The sequence below is a fragment of the Callorhinus ursinus genome, unplaced genomic scaffold (assembly GCF_003265705.2).
Source record: "Callorhinus ursinus isolate GAN/ISIS: 27379988/994484 unplaced genomic scaffold, GSC_fseal_2.0 scaffold19, whole genome shotgun sequence".
In the NCBI taxonomy this organism is placed as follows: Eukaryota; Metazoa; Chordata; class Mammalia; order Carnivora; family Otariidae; genus Callorhinus; species Callorhinus ursinus.
In genome coordinates, this window is record NW_027397081.1 from 32,600,780 (window position 1) to 32,613,348 (window position 12,569).

The window sequence follows — 12,569 nt, forward strand, 5'->3', positions numbered from 1 at the left end:
TCCCTGCTTGGTGGGGAGTCTGCTTCTCCCTCTGACCCTACCCCCTCTTGTGCTCTCTCTTTCACTCTCTCTTTCTCTCAAATAAATAAAATAAAATCTTAGGAAAAAAAAGGAAATAAAAAAATACCTTGAAACAAATGAAAATGGAAACACAAAATTCCAAACTTTTGGGATGATGCAGAAGCTGTACTAAGAGGGAAGTTTGTAGCCATAAAAACCTACATTCAGAAAAAAAGAAAAATCTCAAAAAAACCCAATAGGTTACCTTTATAACTCAAGGAACTAGAAAGTAAGAACAAACTAAGTCCAAGTTAGCAGAAGAAAGGAAAGAACAAAGGCCAGAGGGCACTTTTTCTAGTAGCTGGCCTTATTTAGGAAGCTTGATATTCCAATAGTGGTCTCCTGGAGGTTGTAGCTTTCTACTAGATCACTTTGGTTTTAGCCTCAAGGAATAATGGAAAAGGTCCAGAATTCAAATACAAAAACCAAAAGTTTTTTCTTAAGTGTGTAGCAAGTTCATTTTATGTCAAAACTATTTCATTCTGATGTGGTATTATTTATAGTTTTTATCATTCCACTTTGCTAGAATATTCATACACTTTGCTGCAAAGATATTAAAGTGTTTGATTATGGGCCTCCCTAGACCCTGGGGGGATATTAACATAATTATGATAAAACCATAAATTATGTTTCTAATATCTGAAAAATTATGAATTCTGAAAAACATGTAGTCTTAGGTTTTAGGACTCTGGATTGGACCTTTGTTGGCTTCCTTGGAACATCATCTCTTAGCTTAAAGTACAAGACTGAGAACTAGAATCATAAGAAGATAGGAAGATATAAATTTTAAGTATAGAAAAGCCTTATTTGCTTTCCCACTCTAACTTACTCCCATCCTCCAAATGTGGATATCCTGAATTGCCCATGATAATAATAGGACTTTTAGAACATATGGTTAGTATTGGCTCCTTCTGAACTAAAGCTGTGCTTGATATCAGCTGGAGCTGGGGGAAGTGAGGTTAGGTTTAAGGCATCATCCAGAAACAATTCTGTCATTGGAACAAAACACTGCATCTCTGGAGTCTGTACAAGACTATTTTTATGTAGTCTTCTTTTTCTTTTCCTACTTCCAGAAGAAGGGACATGCTGCTTTCTAGTTCCTCATCACCAAGGTTAATTGATTGTAAATCAAGGGAAAATTCCTTGCATTCATTTACTTTGGTAACCCAGGCATTAGAAATTTAAACTCACTTTTGATTGGCTGAACTATTAATTCAGCTCTTGAAACAAATCTTAAATTAATATCTGGGCAATCTCTAATTCAATGACTTAAAATCATACATAGGAAACATTATCAGCTTAATACCTGGTATTTCAAAAGGATCCTGACAACATTTTTTAGAAAGTTATTTTAGCTTTTGAACCTCAATTTTCTTATCTGTAAATGGTGTGAATAATTATAATCCACCTTCAAGTTTTTGTAAAGAATAAATGAATTAATATATAGTAAGACATTGAAATAATGCCTGGTACATATGATAGATGATGAATCACATTTCTGACACTTTCCAAACTTGTCAGATTTGTCTTTAGTGTAAAGTTACTTCTCCAGAAGGACTTTTTTGATGTCTTACTGTGTCAGTGAGTAAGGTTAGATCTGACTAAGGAATTGCACTGTGTTTTTGACCATATATCTCAGATGATTCCTCCTTATATTTGTGTAGTGATATTCTGTTTACAGGGTTTCATATATGTAATTACATGTGATCCTTACTACATGGTAAAAAGGGTCTTTACTTCTCAGATGAAGGAACTGAGGGCTGGACCAGTTGAGTAATTTGTATAACTAAGTCATTACAACACAGAATCTGGAACCCTTTAGCCTTATGACTCCAAGTCCTGGGTCATGCATTTCTTTCTCAATTCTCTTTTTTCATAAAAGAGTGAATGTTGATAAATGCCAATTACCTAAAACTTAAGGAGGTTGTGGTATACTATGTACCTTGAAATAAAATTCTAAATATTTTCCCAGTAATCATCCCAAGTAAATTCTTATATTAGGAAGTTATAGTAATTTCCATCCTATTAAAGCCATCATAGGAGGGAAGAGTTTATTTTTGTTATGGAAAATGAACCCCTGCAAGAGAATATAAAGCATAGTGATAAACACAAATCTGATAGCTCTATTCATCAATACCAGTCTTTTGGTAAACTCTTCATTCTGGAGGGAAGAAAAGTTTTATTTTTCTTAAAGAACTATTTTTTGGAATTTATATTATTGATTTTTCCTCTAGCCACAAAATGAGTCTAAATAGCATCTCATAAAACAGAATTTATGTATGTAGATACACTGTGGGGTTTTGCCTCTTATGCCTGTCCTCAGAGGCAAAGGTACCTTAAAATTATTAACAAGAATTTATGGACTTCCTGCCCTGAGCACCTCCATCAAATGCTCCAGCCCAGCAGTGCATCACCCTGGTGAAATAAGGTAGCTGACCAAATGAATGTTTTGCTTTACACTGTTTTCCTAAGGATGGCTCAAATAGACTGCTTTTTCTGTTACTGTGTTATAAAATCTTTACTAAAGGACACTCAAAATTCCTTTTAGGATGTAGCTCTGGAAACAGAGAATGGAGGTTTTACTAATGTAGAGAGACTTAATGTTGGATGTGATGTCAAAATAAACTAATTTTGAAAAGTAAAACTCATATGTTTTTCAGGGTCATTCTGCTGTAATTTTTGCTTACTAAGCTATCTCCCCAACTCAGTTATTAATTCTTTGAGGACAAGTATTAGGTCTTATTGATCTCTGTATTCACAGATCCTAGCACAGAACTTGGCACAGAGTGAACATTTAGGAAATACTTGCTGAGTGGATATAGTCCAAAAAACCCTCCAGGATTTGATAAAGCTTCTTATTTTTATCTTATTTTAAAAAGTGATTATAGGGGTGCCTGGGTGGGTGGTTCAGTTGGTTAAGTGTCTGCCTTCAGCTTAGGTCATGATCTCTGGGTCCTGGGATTGAGCCCTGAGTTGGGCTTCCTAATCAGCAGAAAGTCAGCTTCTCTCTCTCCCTCTGACCCTCTCTGCCGCTCCTTCTCTCTCTCCCAAATAAATAAATAAATAAATAAATAAATAAATAAAATCTTTTAAAAAAGTGATATGTTTTATCTCAAACATTTCTATAGTCTTTCTTGTTCTTAGTTTTTTGTCATAATTCATATTTTCTAATCCTTAATTCCCTGTTACCTTTTATTTTTTATTTATGGGTTTTAGCTTTTAACAATAATCTTTTATGTCCTATATTTTATGACTTTTGATCCACTAATCCAGTTGACCTCTATCTTTAATTTCACCTGTTTATCCTATTACATAAAAACTCCTAATCTCTTGTCTTTATTTACATTCATGTGCTCATTCTTCATTTTTAATTTCTATTTTTCTCCTAACCCACTCTCAATTTCAGTTTTAATCCTTCCTAACTTTGTCATCTGCTCTTTATTTTTTTAAATATTATTTTTCCATATCTCTTAACATCCTGCTTTAGCTTTGTTTGCGTCAGAGTGGCAGCAGGAAGCGTGGCCATGAGGGTGACAGCAAGGACATACCCATTTACTGGGGAGCCTGGCACGTTCCTTGCCTGCTGTAGTGACCTCACTCCAAACTCAGTGCACTATCACCCCCACTTTCATATGCATCCTCTGTCTGCAATCCCTTATGTCTCACCTGTCAGTAAATGCCAGACTGGAGTCCCAAACTCACTGATGCTCACCCACTGATCACGTCACTTAAAGCAATCATTTCTCTATGAACTGAAATGTCTGTGAACACTGTTCAGGTTAACATCTCTAAGTGCAGAGTTCTCTGTCATCTGGCCAGCAGTAAAACTCTCATGTACTGTAAGCAGTAGACTCACCTCAGGTCCTTTCAGGTGTGAAAATGTGAAGCCTTATGTTCTGTGGGAGAAATGAAGTTGTGCATTAGGGGTGTGCTCTTTGGGCTGCAGAGCTTAACCAGAAAAGGATGCCCAGAATTAAGTGGAGTGGTATCATCCTGAGAGCTGCAGAATGAAGTCTTCCACCTGAAACCATGCCCTATAGGATTAATGAGGTTCAAACTAGTAAAAAGTTTAAAGCTTGTTTTTCAGAGATCTCTTTCTCTGTAATCAGCTATTGTTTCTTCTCAGACTCCATTAATAAATCCATTAGCCTCTCTGCACAAGCCCAGACTCCAGGTCAAAAGATATGGTTCGGCCTGTGAACAAATAAGACCCGTCATTCCTTACCCGAGATAAGAGCCCAAGACCCCATCTAGTTTAGGCCCATAATCCCTTTTCCTTGGCCTAAGATAACCCCCTGATGTTAGAGACTAAATTTTGCTTTGTTTTGATGTTGTCTCTACCCCAAAGTGAACACGGCATATATGTTACAATATGTTTGCTCAGTGTATATGCTCCATTTTTTCTCATGAATAGACATGTTTCCCAGCCCTTTTGCATCAATATGTATGTAATCTCAACCCCTACATTTATAAAAAAACTTGTCCTAACCTCAGTTATGAAGACAGATTTGGGAATGCTCCCCTGTCTTTTTGTTGAGCTGCCCTTTATAAAACTTTCTCTGCTTCAAACCTGGTGACTTAAGAGAGTGGCTTACTGTGCATCAGACACATGAATCTGATTTCAGAATTAAGTAGCACACCCACTGCTTCCATGCCCTGCTTTTGTTCATTGTCTCCAGGCACTGCCCTGCTGTGTGTTGGGATTGGATCACAGAGAGGAATGGAATGAAAGAGAAAATAATAGACTCTTACCTACATGAGTCTGACTTCTAATGCCTCTTCTAGATCTGTCATTTTTGCTTTTTATAAAAGCTCTTTTCTTCATAAAGTTAATTTTCTTTGATTTCCTTGAGATTTTGTGTGTGTGTGTGTGTGTCTTATTTAAGATGCCCATATCTACTCCAAAGTTATAGAGATAACCTATATTTTCTTCTAAAAGTTCTAAATGTGTAAAGTCACAGAACTTCAGAGAAAACTCTTTTGTCAAAACTAGCACCCTGATAGGGAAAAAGTGGAACCTGACGCTTAGGATATCTGAGTAGATGTACTTGAAATCTTGAATTCCTAAATTCTCCTGAATCCTTTTGGCCTACAAAAGTGGCCCATTCATCCCTTTGAAGATATAGCCCCCTTCCTTGCTTGGAGACTATGCAAAGTCCTCCAAAGAGGCCAATGCCTTGTCGGTCCTTCTCCTCGGGAACTGACCTCACTTCTCCTGACCACCATACCACTAATAATGTAAAATCTTAGCATAAACTAACTGGGGAAATGTTGGGACTGCCAAGGGTAAAAGATTATACACTAAAAGAGCTATAAAACTGGCAACAAGAAAAGTTAATTCTGAGGGTGCTGGACACTGGGGGGCAATTATAAAGCTGATTAAGAGAACAATGTCAATCTAGAGCACTCTATGCATTGAATTCCTGGCTTGGGCTATGGGTGATTGCTATACCATGTTGCTGAGATGGCTCTTGAATACTTGGAAAAAGCAATAATTCCCTTAAATAAAATAGAGATGCCAGAACTGCTATGGATAACTGTGAAGGAAGCAATCAAAAGTCTCAGAGCACTGGACATACTCAATTGGGCCCATTTTGCTGACAGTTTTCCTTGGGAGGGCCCAAAGATTACTCCATTTTCCAAGGTGGTAAGGAATGTACTAGTGAGGGGACCAACCTGGGTGAAAAGCTCAGGAGTGGTTCATATGGTTGGAGATGCTATTATAGTAGGGAGCTCCTTAGTAATAAAGGGTGGGGGGTGATAGGAACCTGGAATAACAGAGGACAGGTAGCAACACTTCATTTTCATAACCAAGGTGGGCCTAATTATCATAATGGGCAGCAAGGTTAGAATGGCAAGTAGGGAGTCATAACTCGAGGGTTACATGAAGATGACTCAGAGAACATGGTTTTCCTAGAAGCAGGATAGATGGGCAGTCAACAAGGGTACTGCTTCACATATATAATCAAAAGAAATCACAAAGGCATAAACAGCTGAGGTGAGTCTTCCCAATGATAAATCAATGATTCCTTTACCAATTTCCAGACATGAGCCAGTTTTCATACTCAGAATTACAACGAGTGATCATATCCTTTGAGGAAGGACCCTGCAACATCATGGCAAACTCTCCCAGTTTTCCCCAAAGGGATTTAGTCATATACGTAGGTAATTGTTCATTGGGGAAAGTGAATAATTTTGAGAGCTGCTGTATACAGGGTCATAGTTGATGCAAAGACTTAGGAATTCAAATCACACTCATGGCATTCCTGTTAGAGTAGGAGTACTATGTCTTATTTCTCATAAAGGAGTTTTAGATAGTAGGAAGGGAAAAATGAAGGGGGGGAAACCAGAGGGGGAGACGAACCATGAGAGACTATGAACTCTGAGAAACAAACTGAGGTTTCTAGAGGGGAGGGGGGGGATGGGTTAGCCTGGTGATGGGTATTAAAGAGGACACGTTCTGCATGGAGCACTGGGTGTTATATGCAAACAATGAATCATGGAACACTACATCAAAAACTAATGATGATGTATGGTGATTAACATAACATAATAAAATAAAATTAAAAAAAAAGACTTAAAGATTGAGAAGTGAAAAAAAAAAAAAACATACCGGTCTCACAATTTTGTGTTTTAACTGTTCAGTCTAGTACATTTATATTAATAAATCATAACAAATTATTATTGATATACTTGTATTCGTTTTTACTATTTTATTTTGTACTATTTAGTTCTGCTTTTTTCCCCTAATTTTTAATTCTTTTCTTCTTTTGCCTATTTCTCAATCAAATAAGTTTCTACTTTGTCCCTTTTTTCCCTCTATATTTCAGAAGCCATAAACTCTATGTATTTTCTCAACAGTTAGCCTAGACATTTAGTATGCATATGCTAAAATGTTTAAATAATTTTACCTTTATCTTAAAACAACTTAAAACATTTTAACTCATCTTGCTTTCTCCAATTATACATTTTCTCCCCTAGGATTTTAGTTCTTTCTGTTTTTTAAAGTTCACTATCAATGTTCTTTTATATTTATCCACACATTTAAAATTTTCTTTCTTCACCATTGCTCTTCTATCTTAGACCTCCTTTCTAGAATGTTCTCCTTTAGGAGTACACATTTAAAAAGTTTCTTTAGGGAGGATCTGTTGGTAGTAAATTCTCAGTTTTCCACAGAAATGTCAGTTCTTGTCCTTGAACCATATATTTGCTGGGCATCTCATGCTATGCATGAGTATGTGCATACACACAATTTTTAATCCCAGATTTTCATTTAGGATAATAATGTGATATGAACATTTTATATGCTCCCAAATAATCTCAAAAATGATTTAGTGGCTGTTTAATATTCTATTTTATAGATAAACTATTTAAATCATCTCCAAATATTTATTATGTAGGTAGTTTCCAGCTTTTTACTATTATAACTAATACTGTACCAAACATTCTTGTACATAAATCTTTGTCTTCATTTCTGAATGTTTCCATAGGGAATACTACTAGAAGTAGAATTTCTGGGTCAGAATATCTCAGCCTTATCAATTCAATTTAATTTTATTCATCCCCCCATCATACATCTCCAATGAGGCTCTGGAATCACTGTTTAAATTAAAAAATTTTTACTTATGTCAAATAAAACCTGCACATGATTAAAACATCAAATAGTGTAGAAGGATTTAAAATGAGAAGGAACAGACCTCTAGTCTATATCTTCCCTGGAAGAGTTTTTAATTTTTTTGGTGGTAATTCTAGTTACATCAACACTTCAAAATAGTTTGTATGTTCTGGTTCAGCACTAGTGCATATCTTTCCACTTTATAAATGAAAATTTTAGCACCCTCACACTTTGCTCCCTCTCTTCTTTTTCCAACCATCTCCCACTTTTTGCTTGCTATAAACCTACATTTATGTTTTCAAGATTAATAAGCTATACATTCTGTTTTGTAACGATAGCCGAAATATTCTAGACACTGGTCATTACTGTATAAATGTCGCTTGCTGTGGAGCTAAGCAGTGTGCTATGATATACTGCTTTCCCTTGGTTTTCCACCTCTTTCACTGTGCTTTCTTCTCAGTTTTTTTTTTTTCATTGCCTTTATCCTGTGTCTAAATATTGGGGGACCTCAGAGTTTATTCCTTAGTCTTCCATCTATTCTCCTACTCACCTGACTTTCTTCCTAGGTGATTCCATCCAGCACCATAGATTTAATTCTGTCCAAATGCTAATGAATCCCAAGTGCTAAATGAATCCCTTTAGCCTTTACTTCATCCTGAGCTCTTGGCTTGACATATTGACATATTTCATTTTTACTGGTCATTTTCAACTTAATGTGTCTAAATGCAGTTTTTAATTTTGTTCTGAAACTATTCCTCAACCTCTCTTTCCCTCTTCAGTGAATGGCATCACTCTTCACTTAGTTGATCAAGATGAAACATAGTAGTGGTTGTCTTGATGTCTCCTTTTTTCTTACCTACATATCTGCTACACCAACAAAATACACAGTCTATGTATCTCTCTCTCTATCTCTCTCTCTCCCCTGCTACCAACTATCATTTATTGCCTCAATAATTGCAGTAGCCTTGTAACTGGTAGAGACCTTTTAAAATCCAATTTCATATAGCAGAGTTCTCTTTTTAAAATATAAATCAGATCATTTAACTCTCTTGAGTTAGGACTTTTTTTCCCCAAAGATTTATTTATTTATTTGAGAGAGAGCCCACACACATGGGGGAGAGGAGCAGAGAGAGAGGGAGTGGGAGAGAGAGAATCACAAGCAGATTCCCCACTGAGCTCTGACCCTGGTACAGGGCTTAATGTGGGGCTTAACGCAGCGCTGCATCCCACAACCCTGAGATCATGACCTGAGCTGAAATCAAGAGTTGGAAGCTTAACTGACTAGCCACCCAGGCCCTGGAATTAAGACTCCTGCTAGTTTCTTAGGCTAACATCCTAATTCTTTATGATGGTGTACAGGATTTTCCTTCCCTGACTATCTCTCTGGCCTCATCTCTTGCCAACTTCCCTAAGCTATATTTCCTACCTGAATATTCCTCTAAAGAAATGTCAGCTGAAAATTATAAGAAAAACTATTTGAGATATTTCTTCCAGAAAGGCGAAGATATTATAGGGAATTATTTAACAGGAAACTAGTCAACTCAACTCAACCGTTTACATTATTATTTGCTATGTTAGGTTTCTCTAAAGATGAATTGGCAGAACCTTAGGGAGTTCATTATCTGGTGTGGAAGATAGATCTTTTAATAAACAACCCTAAATAAAAGGTTTATGTAATATTGTGAAAGTTGCTAGAACTGAGTATAAACTTCTAAAAAAGATGAAGAAATTATTTTTTTTTGTTTATTAGTTTCAAAGAAAAACAGAAAAAAAAAGATAAAGGGCAAAATTGGTAAGCATATTTTCAGCAATTGACTCCTTATGCTATTTATGAAATTCCTATGTTTGAGAGGAGGAAAATTTAAGGTGGGCCCTGAAACATAGGTAGGAGTTCACTGGCAAGGCAAGGAAGGGAATCTCATTTCATGGAGAAGACATAGCAGATGTCATGGTATCAAGGTGAAGAAATCTGAATTTTTACTTATATAAGGATTTTTATTTATTCATTTGTCAGAGAGAGAGAGAGAGAGAGAGCACAGCAAGGAGAGGGACAGAGAGAGAAGCAGGCTCCCCACTGAGCAAGGAGCCTGATGTGGGACTCGATCCCAGGACCTGGGGATCATGACCTGAACTGAAGGCAGACGCTTAACTGACTGAGCCACCCAGCCACACACACCCCTCCCCCCCAGGGTACTATTTTTAGAATAACCTTATTAAACTAACACAGAGCGATTTTAGAAAGAAATCTTATTTCTCACTGCTAAGACTCTAGCATTTAGCTTCTCTGAGAATAAAGGGTTTAGTTACATCAAATATTAAGTGAACTTGAACCAGTTCTGGAGATCATTACATTTGCAGTTTTAAAGAAGGTTTATTATTAGAAGTAGAGATTTGTAGTTAATTTTCTGAATATTTAGATATGTTTCTCAGGTTTCAGCACACTCGAAAGGTCATTACATATTTGTCCAAATTTTAACTCTTAGATATGTTTCTCAGGTTTCAGCACACTCAAAAGGTCATTACATATTTGTCTAAATTTTAACTCTTCATCTCTGCTATAATCATATGCCTATACTTTATTAATGGAAAATTTTAGCTATTAAATAAGAATCATTCAAAAAGGAGTTGCTAATTTAATTTAAATTATGTGTTTGCATTTGGAAAGGCCATAAATATATTTTCAGCTTTTTAAATTGGTAAATTTCCTTTTTTTAGGTGAAAAAACTACAAATCAGATAAAATCTACAATTACCATGAAATAATTTCATTGCTTAGGAAGTGTTGAATCCTCCTTCACAGGGAGTGTTTAAGCTTTGGTGGGTGTACCAGTTATCAATTTATTGCCTCTCAGCTCCACATTCACTCCCACATTTTGCTCTTCAACTTGCTCTGCAGTAAAGGATGGAATTCCTTAAACCACTTCTTTACTGCGAAGATAATGTTAAGCTTCCTCAGTAGAGGGCGCTGCAAGGATATTGCAGGAGGATGGGACATCTCATGGATCCAGAGGCTACACCTTTGGTCAGCCGTGTGTGAGGATATCCAGTGATGCCTTGCCCAGCCATGCAGATGGACCACATGGTTCCTCTGAGATTGTAGTCCTGATCCAGCCTGTCAGGAACCTTTCTGTGGCTCTCCCAACATGGAAAAACCTGCTCCAGGCCTCCTGCTCACAATGGCACCTTGACTTTCTCTGTTTGTATGCATGCTAGCCCATTGGCTGGAGCTCCCCTATGCCTCAAAAGGTTATTTCATTTGCCTAGTTACTGTGGACCAGCTCTGGTCTGGGCAACACAGAGAACCTTCCCATCATCTAGTGGATTGCAACCATAGCTCTTCTGACAAGGTCTAAATCCTCTCCTTGGGGGTGGGTACCTTCATCCAGGTTTGCTTTATTTGGGTATTTTCTGTCAGTCCTAGAGTATCCTACAGAGTTTTCTTTACATCTTATAGTATCTACTTTATTATTGCTTAATTATTCTTTATAATATTCTTTTTATATTATGTTATGGTTTCTGCCTCCTGCATGGACCAAGATTGAAACAGTTGGGAAACAAAATTTGGGGAACAATACAGAAAGTATTTAAACATTAGATTCTTTGAGAAAGATTTGATTTGAATGATTGTTTCTACCTTTTTCTCATGCTAAGCCTATGTGTTTTTCTGAGTTTCCCTTTTAAAATAATGGAATTAAATCTTGCTTTGAGAGAAACATGGCTGGCAGTTGATAATAGCTTTATTTACTGTGGCTGCAGAAATCATCTGCACTAATGATAATTAATTTGAGAGAATTAGAGGTTTGATTTATTTAATGAACCTACAGGTAATTGTGAATTTCTTTACTAATGACATTAGGGAAATGAGGTCTGTTAACATTTAAAATAGTGTGTAATGGATATGTATGTCCTTTGAAAGAAGAAAATCTTACATTCTCATCAATGCCCTTACATTTGAAATAAATGTTTTAGTTTATACTTTTTTTAATTACTAGAGTCTTGTCTGCAAAGTGATGTGATTAAATTGGCATAGGATTTATTTGTTTACTTTGGCTTCCTTCAAAACATATGAGAAAAGTGTAAGCTGAATTTAAATAATTGAGCTGCTATTATGTGCCACTGACTATATTTTATTTGATGCTTGTATCAATTATCTATTGCTGTAATAATGCTGAACAAAATGCTCCCCACAAAACAGTGTTGTAAAACAATAATCAAATATTTAGGTCATAGGTCTTTGGTGCTTTTGGCCGAGCAGGATGTGGTCTTGGCTAATTTTGGTTATCTATCTGGGAGTTGACTAGGTGTTGAATGACCTAGGATAGATTTAACAATGGTTACTCAACTTTGTTCCATTTGTTTTTAACTCTTCTAGAAGGTACTGAGCATGCTCTTAGGGTGATAACAAAGAATAAAAGTGAGACCAAGTAGAAAGATACAAGTGCTTTTTCAGATTCTCTTTGTGTCACATATACCAACATCTTACTGGGCAAAGCAAGATGCATGATTTATTAGTGTGCTAGGGCTTATTGGGTGCCTTAAAAACAGAAATTAATTTTCTCACAGTTCTGGAGCCCAAGATCAAGGCGTTGGCAGGTTTTTTTGTTTGTTTGTTTTCTTTCTTTCTTTGTTTTTTTTCCCTGAGGCACCTTTCATTAACTTGCAGATGACCACTTTTCCACTGTCCTCATGTGGTCTTTCCTCTGTGTGCTTGCATTCTTGATGTCTGTGTGTCCAAATTTCCTCTTATAAGGACACAAGTCAGATTGGGTAAGGTCTACTCTAATGACCTCATTTAACTTAGTTACCTCTTCATAGGCCCTATCCCTAAATACAGTCATACTTTGAGGTATAGGATGTAAGGATCCAACATATGCATTTTTAGGGGGAGGACACCA

General features: G+C 36.5%; 1 long non-coding RNA gene across 1 annotated transcript in view; it reads left to right on the forward strand.

The window, feature by feature from the left end:
- LOC112840135 (uncharacterized) overlaps window positions 1–12,569 on the forward strand; it is a 108,934-nt gene that overhangs the window by 58,505 nt on the left and 37,860 nt on the right. The window lies entirely within an intron of this gene.